The sequence below is a fragment of the Bos mutus genome, chromosome 24 (genome assembly GCF_027580195.1).
Source record: "Bos mutus isolate GX-2022 chromosome 24, NWIPB_WYAK_1.1, whole genome shotgun sequence".
Taxonomy (NCBI): domain Eukaryota; kingdom Metazoa; phylum Chordata; class Mammalia; order Artiodactyla; family Bovidae; genus Bos; species Bos mutus.
In genome coordinates, this window is record NC_091640.1 from 41,815,886 (window position 1) to 41,826,505 (window position 10,620).

A 10,620-nucleotide genomic window follows, 5' to 3' on the forward strand; every position below is an offset into this window, starting at 1 on the left:
TTACATTTAATGCCGTGAAAGAGTCAGAGCCTCTGAAATACGTAATTCTGGATAATAAAATGGGTCCCACGTAGCTATTCAAAATACTTCTCTCTCAGATGTTACAGGTTGCAATGAGGATTTCATGAAGTCAAAGTCGCTCAGTCCTGACTCGACTCTTTGCAACCCCATGGACTGTAGCCTGCCAGGGTCCTCTGTCCATGGAAATCTCCAGGCCAGAATACTGGAGTGGGTTCCTCCTTCTCTTCTCCAGGGGATCTTCCCAACCCAGGAATCAAACCCAGGTCTCCTGCATTGCAGGCGGATTCTTTACGGATTCTTTACCGTCTGAACCACTGGGGAAGCATGCATTCCATAGTATGTATTATTAATGTTTTCTGAGAGTGAGAAAAACTGGAATAGCATCTCTAACTCTAGTGTCTAGTTTTCTAGTGTGTCTAGTTTAACAAAATAATTAAAAGCCAAATGGCCACCATCTAGTTCTCTCCTTTCTTGCAGAACACTCTTATGTGAATTCAGCTGATACTCACTCTCAAAATGACAAGGAGTTAGAAATTCACAACTGTCACTTGACTCAGTCCATGAGAGCTTTGCCCTGCTAATGCTACCACTTTAGTAATCCTGGGTGGACAGGGGAGGGCAGGGCACTGGGGTCTTTCCACTAGCTTGGGGTTTCCCTGCAGCAGCACAGAATCTAATGCCAGCTAGGCTTTGGCCCTCAGTCACACATGGAGGTGAAGGGGACCATCTAGGCGATCCACCCACTAGAGTAAGACTCAGTGATGGTGATAAAACAGATGTTATGTTACAAATACTTTGGCCACCTGATGCGAAGAGCCGACTCATTGGAAGACACCCTGATGCTGGGAAGGATTGAGGGCAGGAGGAGAAGGGGATGACAGGATGAGATGGTTGGATGGCATCACTGACTCAATGGACATGATTTTGAGCAAACTCCGAGAGACAGAGTGAAGGACAGAGGAGCCTGGCGTGCTGCAGTCCATGTCAGCAAAGAGTCGGACTTGACTGAGCAAGTGAACAACACCCAAATGCTAGCCTGGGATATATAGGTCTACTAAACCTCTGCCTTGGGTAAGCAAGGCTGCACAGTGAGTTTTATCTCACTCCCCCTGGGAAGGCAGCCAAGGAGGAGGGGCTGTGTAACTGTATCCATATTGTTCAGGAGCTGTGCATTTGATCATCGTCTTACCTGCATCCCACTTTACGGCAGGTCCCTGGAGGCAGCTCAGTGCTTAGACATTTCAGTGAGGACGTTCTTACTCATGGGTTAGCACAAGCACGTTTTTTACATGTGATTTTTCTCTCACTCTCTAGTCTTGCTCAAAGATACAGTAAATGGTTTTTACACCAGTATTTGTAAAGGGTGCTGTGCTTCCTCCTCATAGTAAATGACATTTAAAGAACAGTCACCGTTGTGCTATGGCCTTACCCAAACTGCACTTACAGGGTATTCGGTGGAGGCCAAGCTGTGTGCCTGGAGGTCAGAGCACAACCCAGAGTCTGCGTCCTTCACCTGCTCTGCCCCTAAAATCTGCAAAACAGGGGGAATTCACATGTCACTGCTTTCAAAAGTATTATCCAATCATGGCTACTAAGGCCTGGATTTTTCAGAAGAACTCCTCCAAATGATAGTGAAGATGTTATGAGTAGCCAAGGAGCCTTGGAAATTGATAAACTTGGCTCTTGAAACAACTTAATAAGTATGTTTATTATTGCAGACATAAGTATCATGGGAAAATATTGCTAATAAAAAACCTACCTGACATTGCTTGCTATGTCATTTATTAATTTTTGAATTGGTAATTGAACGGTTTACTTTTTCTTCAGGATGGTCCTTCCTAAAATGGAAAGTATGTAAAAGGCAGATCTTTTAGTTATTGTTTTGAATAATAATAAATGAATCAATCAGATAACGGAGACATGCTTTTACAATAAAAATGGTTTTTAAATAAAATTTTTAACCTTTATTTTCATTCATCTTTTTTTTTTTTTTTAAGCCAGGTTTATATAATGCTCAAAATTCTCCAAGCCAGGCTTCAGCAATGCGTGAACCGTGAACTTCCTGATGTTCAAGCTGTTTTAGAAAAGGCAGAGGAACCAGAGATCAAATTGCCAACATCTGCTGGATCATGGAAAAAGCAAGAGAGTTCCAGAAAAACATCTATTTCTGCTTTATTGACTATGCCAAAGCCTTTGACTGTGTGGATCACAATAAACTGTGGAAAATTCTGAAAGAGATGGGAATACCAGACCACCTGATCTGCCTCTTGAGAAATCTGTATGCAGGTCAGGAAGCAACAGTTAGGACTGGACATGGAACAACAGACTGGTTCCAAATAGGAAAAGGAGTACATCAAGGCTGTATATTGTCACCTTGCTTATTTAACTTCTACGCAGAGTACATCATGAGAAACGCTGGGCTGCAAGAAGCACAAGATGGAATCAAGATTGCCGGGACAAATATCAATAACCTCAGATATGCAGATGACACCACCCTTATGGCAGAAAGTGAAGAGGAACTCAAAAGCCTCTTGATGAAAGTGAAAGTGGAGAGTGAAAAAGTTGGCTTAAAACTCAACATTCAGAAAACGAAGATCATGGCATCCGGTCCCATCACTTCATGGGAAATAGATGGGGAAACAGTGGAAACAGTGTCAGACTTTATTTTTTGGGGCTCCAAAATCACTGCAGATGGTGATTGCAGCCGTGAAATTAAAAGACACTCCTTGGAAGGAAAGTTATGACCAACCTAGATAGCATATTCAAAAGTAGAGACATTACTTTGCCAACAAAGGTCCATCTAGTCAAGGCTATGGTTTTTCCTGTGGTCATGTATGGATATGAGAGTTGGACTGTGAAGAAGGCTGAGCGCTGAAGAATTGATGCTTTTGAACTGTGGCATTGGAGAAGACTTTTGAGAGTCTCTTGGACTGCAAGGAGATCCAACCAGTCCATTCTGAAGGAGATCAGCCCTGGGATTTCTTTGGAAGGAATGATGCTAAAGCTGAAACTCCAGTACTTTGGCCACGTCATGCGAAGAGTTGACTCATTGGAAAAGACTCTGATGCTGGGAGGGATTGGGGGCAGGAGGAGAAGGGGACGACAGAGGATGAGATGGCTGGATGGCATCACTGACTCGATGGACGTGAGTCTGGGTGAACTCCGGGAGTTGGTGATGGACAGGGAGGCCTGGCGTGCTTCGATTCATGGGGTCGCAAAGAGTCGGACACGACTGAGTGACTGAACTGAACTGAACTGATTCTTCAAAAACTATTTGAAGAACAAATATTTTCCTTTTTTTTTTTTTTTTTTGATTAATTTCTAATCTTTTACCCAAAGCCTCCTATACATATTTTGGCAAATTGTATAAAGATAAGTGTTTGTGTGAAGTTTCTGTTATCTTTCTTTTCTATGCTTCTTTTAAGTCCCATTTAAGCTCTGTGTCAAGATGAAATTCAAAATTGTGAGTTCTTAGTTTTTCCTAGAGCTTTCATAGTTTGGTTTTGTTTTTAAAAGACACTGGTCTCTTTTTATTCACATTTTTTCACACCACCTTAGGAAAAGAAAGAATAAAGAAGAGAGGGAGGAGACAGCTACAAAACTGAGCCAGAGTTCTCTCTACTCAGGCTGTCCTTTCTCTGTCTATAGGGGTCCGAGGCTGCCCTGAGATGCACAGAACTTCAGCTCTGTCCACGGTCACCAGGCCGCAGGTTTCCCAGCCTAGGGTTGTTCTGAGCAGAACAGTGCAACCTGGAACCACCACTGTAACCAAGTAGAAAGGAAAGTAAACCCTGTTTCTCATCCACCATGTTAAGAACACCATTTCTTTCACCACACTCCAGATGAACAAAACCAAAAGGATTCTGCATCAAGGAATTCTGTAGTTATTCCAGTCAAGGAATGGCACCTGTCCAGTTTGTTCCACACGTTAATTTCATTAGGAAAGCTAAGATGTGAAATAGCCAACGTTAATGGCAGTATTGGTTTTCTTTATGCCTTTTTCTCAAAATGCGCAAAGCACCAGTGGCAATCAAGCTCAAAGCAACGTGGAAGAGCCTGTCCTTGGTGTCTGGTGGAGTACGTGCTTGAGGAAATGTTGATTATTCTGAATCTGGATGGATGAGTCACGTTGAAGCAGGAAAAAACCATAAGCAAACCACATACTCAAACCCAGATAAGCTCAGTAATTAAACTATGTCTTGATTCTAAAGTCTTTCTCATACTATGGCTGCCCCCTGGTTCTGTGATTCAGAGGAAAGAGTTTCCATTCCAATTTGACTTCTGTGTAACTGTCTGTAACAAAATTCCTCTGTTCCTGGTCACTGGTTCATTTATTTGATTGAAAAATAAATATATATATATTGGCACCATACACAAGAGAAGACTCTACACATGGACATCACCAGATGGTCGACACCGAAATCAGACTGATCATATTCTTTGCAGCCAATGATGAAGAAGCTCTATATAGTCAGCAAAAACAAGACCGGGAGCTGACTGTGCCTTGGATTATGAACTCCTTATTGCCAAATTCAGACTGAAATTATGAAGAAAGTGGAGAAAACAACTAGACCCCTCAGGTATGACCTAAATCAAATCCCTTATGACTATTCAGTGGAAGTGAGAAATAGATTTAAGAGACTAGATCTGATAGAGTGCCTGATGAACTATGGATGGAGGTACGTGACATTATACAGGAGACAGGGATCAAGACCATCCCCCCCCCCAAAAAAAAAAAAAAGACCATCCCCAAGAAAAAGAAATGCAAAAAAGCAAAATGGCTGTCTGAGGAGGCCTTACAAATAGTTGAGAGAAGAAGGGAAGTGAAAAGCAAAGGCAAAAAGGAAAGATACACCCATTTGAATGCAGAGTTCCAAAGAATATCAAGGAGAGATAAGAAAGCCTTCCTCAGCGATCAATGCAAAGATATAGAGGAAAACAACAGAATGGGAAAGACTAGAGATCTCTTCAAGAAAATTAGAGATACCAAGGGAACATTTCATGCAAAGATGGGCTCAGTAAAGGACAGATATGGTAGGGACCTAACAGAAGCAGAAGATATTAAGAAGAGGTGGCAAGAATACACAGAAGAACTGTACAAAAAAGATCTTCACGACCTAGATAATCACGATGGTGTGATCACTGACCTAGAGCCAGACATCCTGGAATGTGCAGTCAAGTGGGCCTTAGGAAGCGTCACTACGAACAAAGCTAGTGGAGGTGATGGAATTCCAGTTGAGCTATTTCAAATCCTGAAAGATGATGCTGTGAAAGGGCTGCATTCAATATGCCAGCAAATTTGGAAAACTCATCTGTGGCCACAGGCCTGGAAAAGGTCAATTTTCATTCCAGTTCCAAAGAAAGGCAATGCCAAAGAATGCTCAAACTATTGCACAATTGCACTCATCTCACACGCTAGTAAAATAATGCTTAAAATTCTCCAAGCCGGGCTTCAGCAACACGCGAATTGTGAAATTCCAGATGTTCAAGCTGGTTTTAGAAAAGGCAGGGGAACCAGAGATCAAATTGCCAACATCTGCTGGATCATTGAAAAAGCAAGAGAGTTCCAGAAAAACATCTATTTCTGCTTTATTGACTATGCCAAAGCCTTTGACTGTGTGGATCACAATAAACTGTGGAAAATTCTGAAAGAGATGGGAATACCAGACCACCTGATCTGCCTCTTGAGAAATCTGTATGCAGGTCAGGAAGCAACAGTTAGAACTGGACATGAACAACAGACTGGTTCCAAATAGGAAAAGGAGTACGTCAAGGCTGTATATTTTCACCCTGCTTGTTTAACTTATATGCAGAGTACATCATGAGAAACCCTGGGCTGGAGGAAGCACAAGCTGGAATCAAGATTGCCGGAAGAAATATCAATAACCTCAGATATGCAGATGACACCACCCTTATGGCAGAAAGTGAAGAAGAACTAGAGCCTCTTGATGAAAGTGAAAGAGGAGAGTGAAAAAGTTGGCTTACAGCTCAGCATTCAGAAAACGAAGATCATGGCATCCGGTCCCATGCCAGAGGTCATGGCAAAGAGATAGGGAAACAGTGGAAACAGTGGCTGACTTTATTTTTCTGGGCTCCAAGATTGCTGCAGATGGTGATTGCAGCCATGATATTGAAAGACGCTTACTCCTTGGAAGGAAAGTTATGACCAACCTAGACAGCATATTCAAAAGCAGAGACATTACTTTGCCAACAAAGGTCCATCTAGTCAAGGCTATGGTTTTTCCAGTAGTCATGTATGGATGTGAGAGTTGGACTGTGAAGAAAGCTGAGCACTGAAGAATTGATGCTTTTGAACTGCGGTGTTGGAGAAGACTCTTGAGAGTCCCTTGGACTGCAAGGAGATCCAACCAGTCCATCCTAAAGGAGATCAGTCCTGGGTGTTCACTGGAAGGACTGAATTTGAAGCTGAAACTCCAATACTTTGGCCACCTGATGCGAAGAGCTGACTCATTTGAAAAGACCATGATGCTGGGAAAGGTTGAGGGCAGGAGGAGAAGGGGATGACAGAGGATGAGATGGTTGGATGGCATCGCCGACTCGATGGACATGGGTTTGGGTAGACTCCGGGAGTTGGTGATGGACAGGGCGGCCTGGTGTGCTACGGTTCATGGGGTCGCAAAGAGTCAGACACGACTTAGCAACTGAACAGAGAGAGAAGTGAAGTTACTCAGTTGTGTCCAACTCTGCGACCCCATGAATTGTAGCCTGTAAGGTTCCTCTGTCAATGGGATTTACGAGGCACGAATACTGGAGTGAGTTACCATTTCCTTCTCCAGAGGATCTTCCCAACCCAGGGACTGAACCCAGGTCTCCTGCATTGCAGGCAGACTCCTTACTGGCTGAGCCAGGAGGGAAGTCCACTGGCGCCATAACACAATGCAAATCATACAAAAGTTAGCTACTCCACTTTTTAACTTTTTATTTTGAAATAATTACAGATTCATAGGAAGTTGCAAAAAATGTACAGGATGGTCCTGTGTACCCTTTACCCAGCTTCCCCCAATGGTAATAAGTACATCTTAAAACATTCTTGAGATATATGTACTAGGTATTATGCTAAGTGCTTCTTAGATTTAACCCTCAAAACAACTCTATGACGTAGGTATTGATATTTACCTATTTTACATTTTATTTATTTTTTTTCCTATTTTACATTTTAAAAATCAAAGCTCAAAGAGGTTAAAATTTTATGAAAGTCAGATAGAAAATAGCAGAGTTGGAATTCAAATGTTGGAATCTTAATTCTAAATGATGCTAATAGGATCTGTATGTCATCATGTTCATGACTTTTCCGTCAAATTTGTCTCTCAGCCAGCTTCTCTGGCCGAGAAAGAGAAGGAAAAGGAAAGCCTCGGGAAAGCCTCTGTCGTTTCACATGTACAGTCTTGGGATCATCTTAACTCCAGTTGGGTCATCTCTCTGTCCCCTGCGGATTTTGACCACTGAAACATTTTAGGAGTCACTCTTTCCCTTTGTTCTCACCTAACACCCTAACCAAGGGATAAGCTGCTTGAAAACCATACTAGCAACTTCCTAACTAGCCTTTTACGATTTCTTCTGGCCAAGGATGCAAAAAATTATCTTTTTTATGTAATCTTTTGCTTGTATCAGTTCTGTGCCTTAGTAGTGAGCCTCCACCAGATGTCCCATGTTTCATTAGAGGCTGGGCTTCTCTGGTGATTCAGCTGGTAAAGAATCCGCCTGCAATGCAGGAGACCTGGGTTTGATCCCTGGGTTGGGAAGACTGCCTAGAGAAGGGACCAGCTACCCTCTCTAGTATTCTGGCCTGGAGAATTCTGGGTGGCAAGGAGTTGGACACAACTGAACGACTTTCACTCACCATCTTTTCACTTTTTTTTTTGGCCCTGCCCTTTAGCTTGAAGGATCTTAGTTTTCCCACCAGGGATGGAACCTGTGCCCTGTGCAGTGGGTCCACGTGTGTGGATGCCTGATAACAGTGGTGATCTAAGGTAGTAAGAGAAAGACAAAAGCAGAACAGCAGAGCTGGGAGCCGTGTTTCCACGTATTGGTAATATTCCATTTCTTAGACTGCATGGAGGTTGCCTGTGCATGAATGCTTTGTGATCATTTTTCATGCTGTGTCTTATGATTTGGGCCATTTTTTTCTGGATGCATGTTTTACTTTTAAGCTTACTAAGCACACTGAACTCTTCAGAACCGTAAACTTAAAAATGGTTAAGATGGTAAATTTAACGTTATATATCTTCCCCTTACACACAATTTTTTAAAATGTTATTAAAGAATTTGCCTCTTCCTGAGAAATTTGGGTCACAAAATCTAACCCAGCACCTAAGAATTTTAAATATTCTCAGTTTTTCTCTGTATCATCTTTAGGCAGAAATTAAGTAGTGGAGGGGAGGGAGAGAAAGGAAGGAAACGGGGAGGAAGTGGGGAAGAGGCGGGGAGGAGGAGGAAAACTAGGAAGAAGGGGGGCGAGGGCGGGGAAAGTGAAAGAGGAAGCTTATACCTGATGTAATTTGATTATTCTTGCTACTTTTGATTTTGAAGCCGTGTTTCCCAGGCAGGTGAGAGGCACCGCGTGCGCCCCTAGTTTCTCCCCTCCCCTCCAGACCCTCAGCCGCCCGTTAGGATGCTCAGCCCCCGCCCCCGCCCCCGCTTCCCCCGCTCCTCCCCCACAAGCCCTTCGGGTGAGAGTCAGCGAGCCTTGAACTGGAGAGAGAAAGAGGCGCGCGCCTCTACCCTGAGGCCGGGGCTCCGCGTCCTGGGTCGGTGGAGGTGGATCGGTCGCTTCACCCCTTTCCGATGTGGCTCCCAGGTTTGCGAAGTGCAAGTGGTAACCGTGCAAGTGCCTTTCCCGCGGGCTATTGTGAGGGTCTCAGCAGGGAATCCCTGTAAAGCGCGGAGACCTCGTCTACACGTGGTGAGACGCACAGAGAGCCTCTGGGTCCCCGTCGCCGCCGTCGGGGGCACCGAGGGTACCCAGGGGAGCGCCAGGGCTTCCTTTCTGCAGATGTCACTGCGCGTACGCAATCGGAAAGGACGCTTAGCCCCCAATTTAACGCAGCTCGGGACAGCACAGCTCTCACTTCTATCTTTCTGCCGGTTTAGACATAAATGAAGCGTATCTTGGGGAGGTCATGGCGTCTGACTCCAGCCTTGGTGCTGTTTAACTTAAGCTTGCTTGCAGCGGGGGGGGGGGTGGGTGGGGGGGGTGGGCAACCCTCGCTGCTCCTACGTCATTTCCGGCATCCCCGAGCTGCGCTGCTCAGTGACCACGTGTGCACCTCCAATCGGGTGTGACGTTGTCAATAATGGGAATAACGGTGACCTGGTTTTGTTATTATTATCAGAAGATGCCGTTTCAAATATAATTAAGCAGTCTAAACATGGAGGGAAATCTCCTTATATGCTTCTTCTGTTGAAATTCTGTCAAATAGCTCTTAATGCATACGTTTATAACTGCCAGAGTCAGTGCTGCAATGTTAATAAATATTGTGAAAGCTGTTATTTAATAAAGACTGTTTTAGGTAGTTAATTTGAGAAAGAACATCATATATTTTTGAAGCCAACAAATTTTTATAAACATTTGATTACTAATACAGGGTAGTAGTGATGATACAGCGATTCCAAACTTTTCAGAGTTTCCTTGGTGTCCGACTCTTTGCGACCCCATGGACTGCAGGAGGCCAGGCTTCCCTGACCATCACCAACTCCAGAAGCTTGCTCAAACTCATGTCTATGGAGTCAGTGAGGCCATCCAACCATCTTATCCTCTGTCATCCCCTTTTCCTGCCTTCAATCTGCCCCAGCATCAGGTCTTTTCCAATGAGTCAGTTCTTTGCATCAGGTGGCTAAAGTATTGGAGTTTCAGCTTCAGCATCAGTCCTTCCAGTGAATATTCAGGACTGATTTCCTTTAGGATTGGCTGGTTGGATCTCCTTGCAGTCCAAGGGACTCTCAAGAGTCTTCTCCAACACCACAGTTCAAAAGCATCAATTCTTCAGCGCTCAGCTTTCCTTATAGACCAACTCTCACATCCATACATGACTACTGGAAATAGCTTTGATTAGACGGACCTTTGTTGGCAAAGTAATGTCTCTGCTTTTTAATATGCTGTCTAGGTTTGTAATAGCTTTTCTTTCAAGGAGCAAGCGTCTTTTCATTTCATGGCTGCGTGAAATTGTTTCTTCTAATAAACTTAAAAATAGATGCTACAAGACTCTTCCAAGAATTCTTGGAAGTATTCCAACAATTCCTTATAGATTTAAGCCTATAGAAACTACACATTAAAACAAAAAGCCTATCAAAATATTCGCTATGGTGTGCCAGCCATTTTTTTTGTAATTGAAAATATAAGGTAGTTTTAAGATTTTCCTAGGTAGTCAATACCTTCAAGCAAATATGTCGCTGAAAACCATTTTCCTGAAATAATTCTGTTATGCACAAAGATTGGATTTCCTACGTGGCGCAGTGGTAAAGAATCTGTCTGCCAGTGCAGAAGACGCAGGTTCAGTCCCTGGATCGGAAAGATTCCTTGGAGTGGGAAATGGCAACCCACTCTAGTATTCTTGCCTGGAGAATCCCACGGCTGAGCGA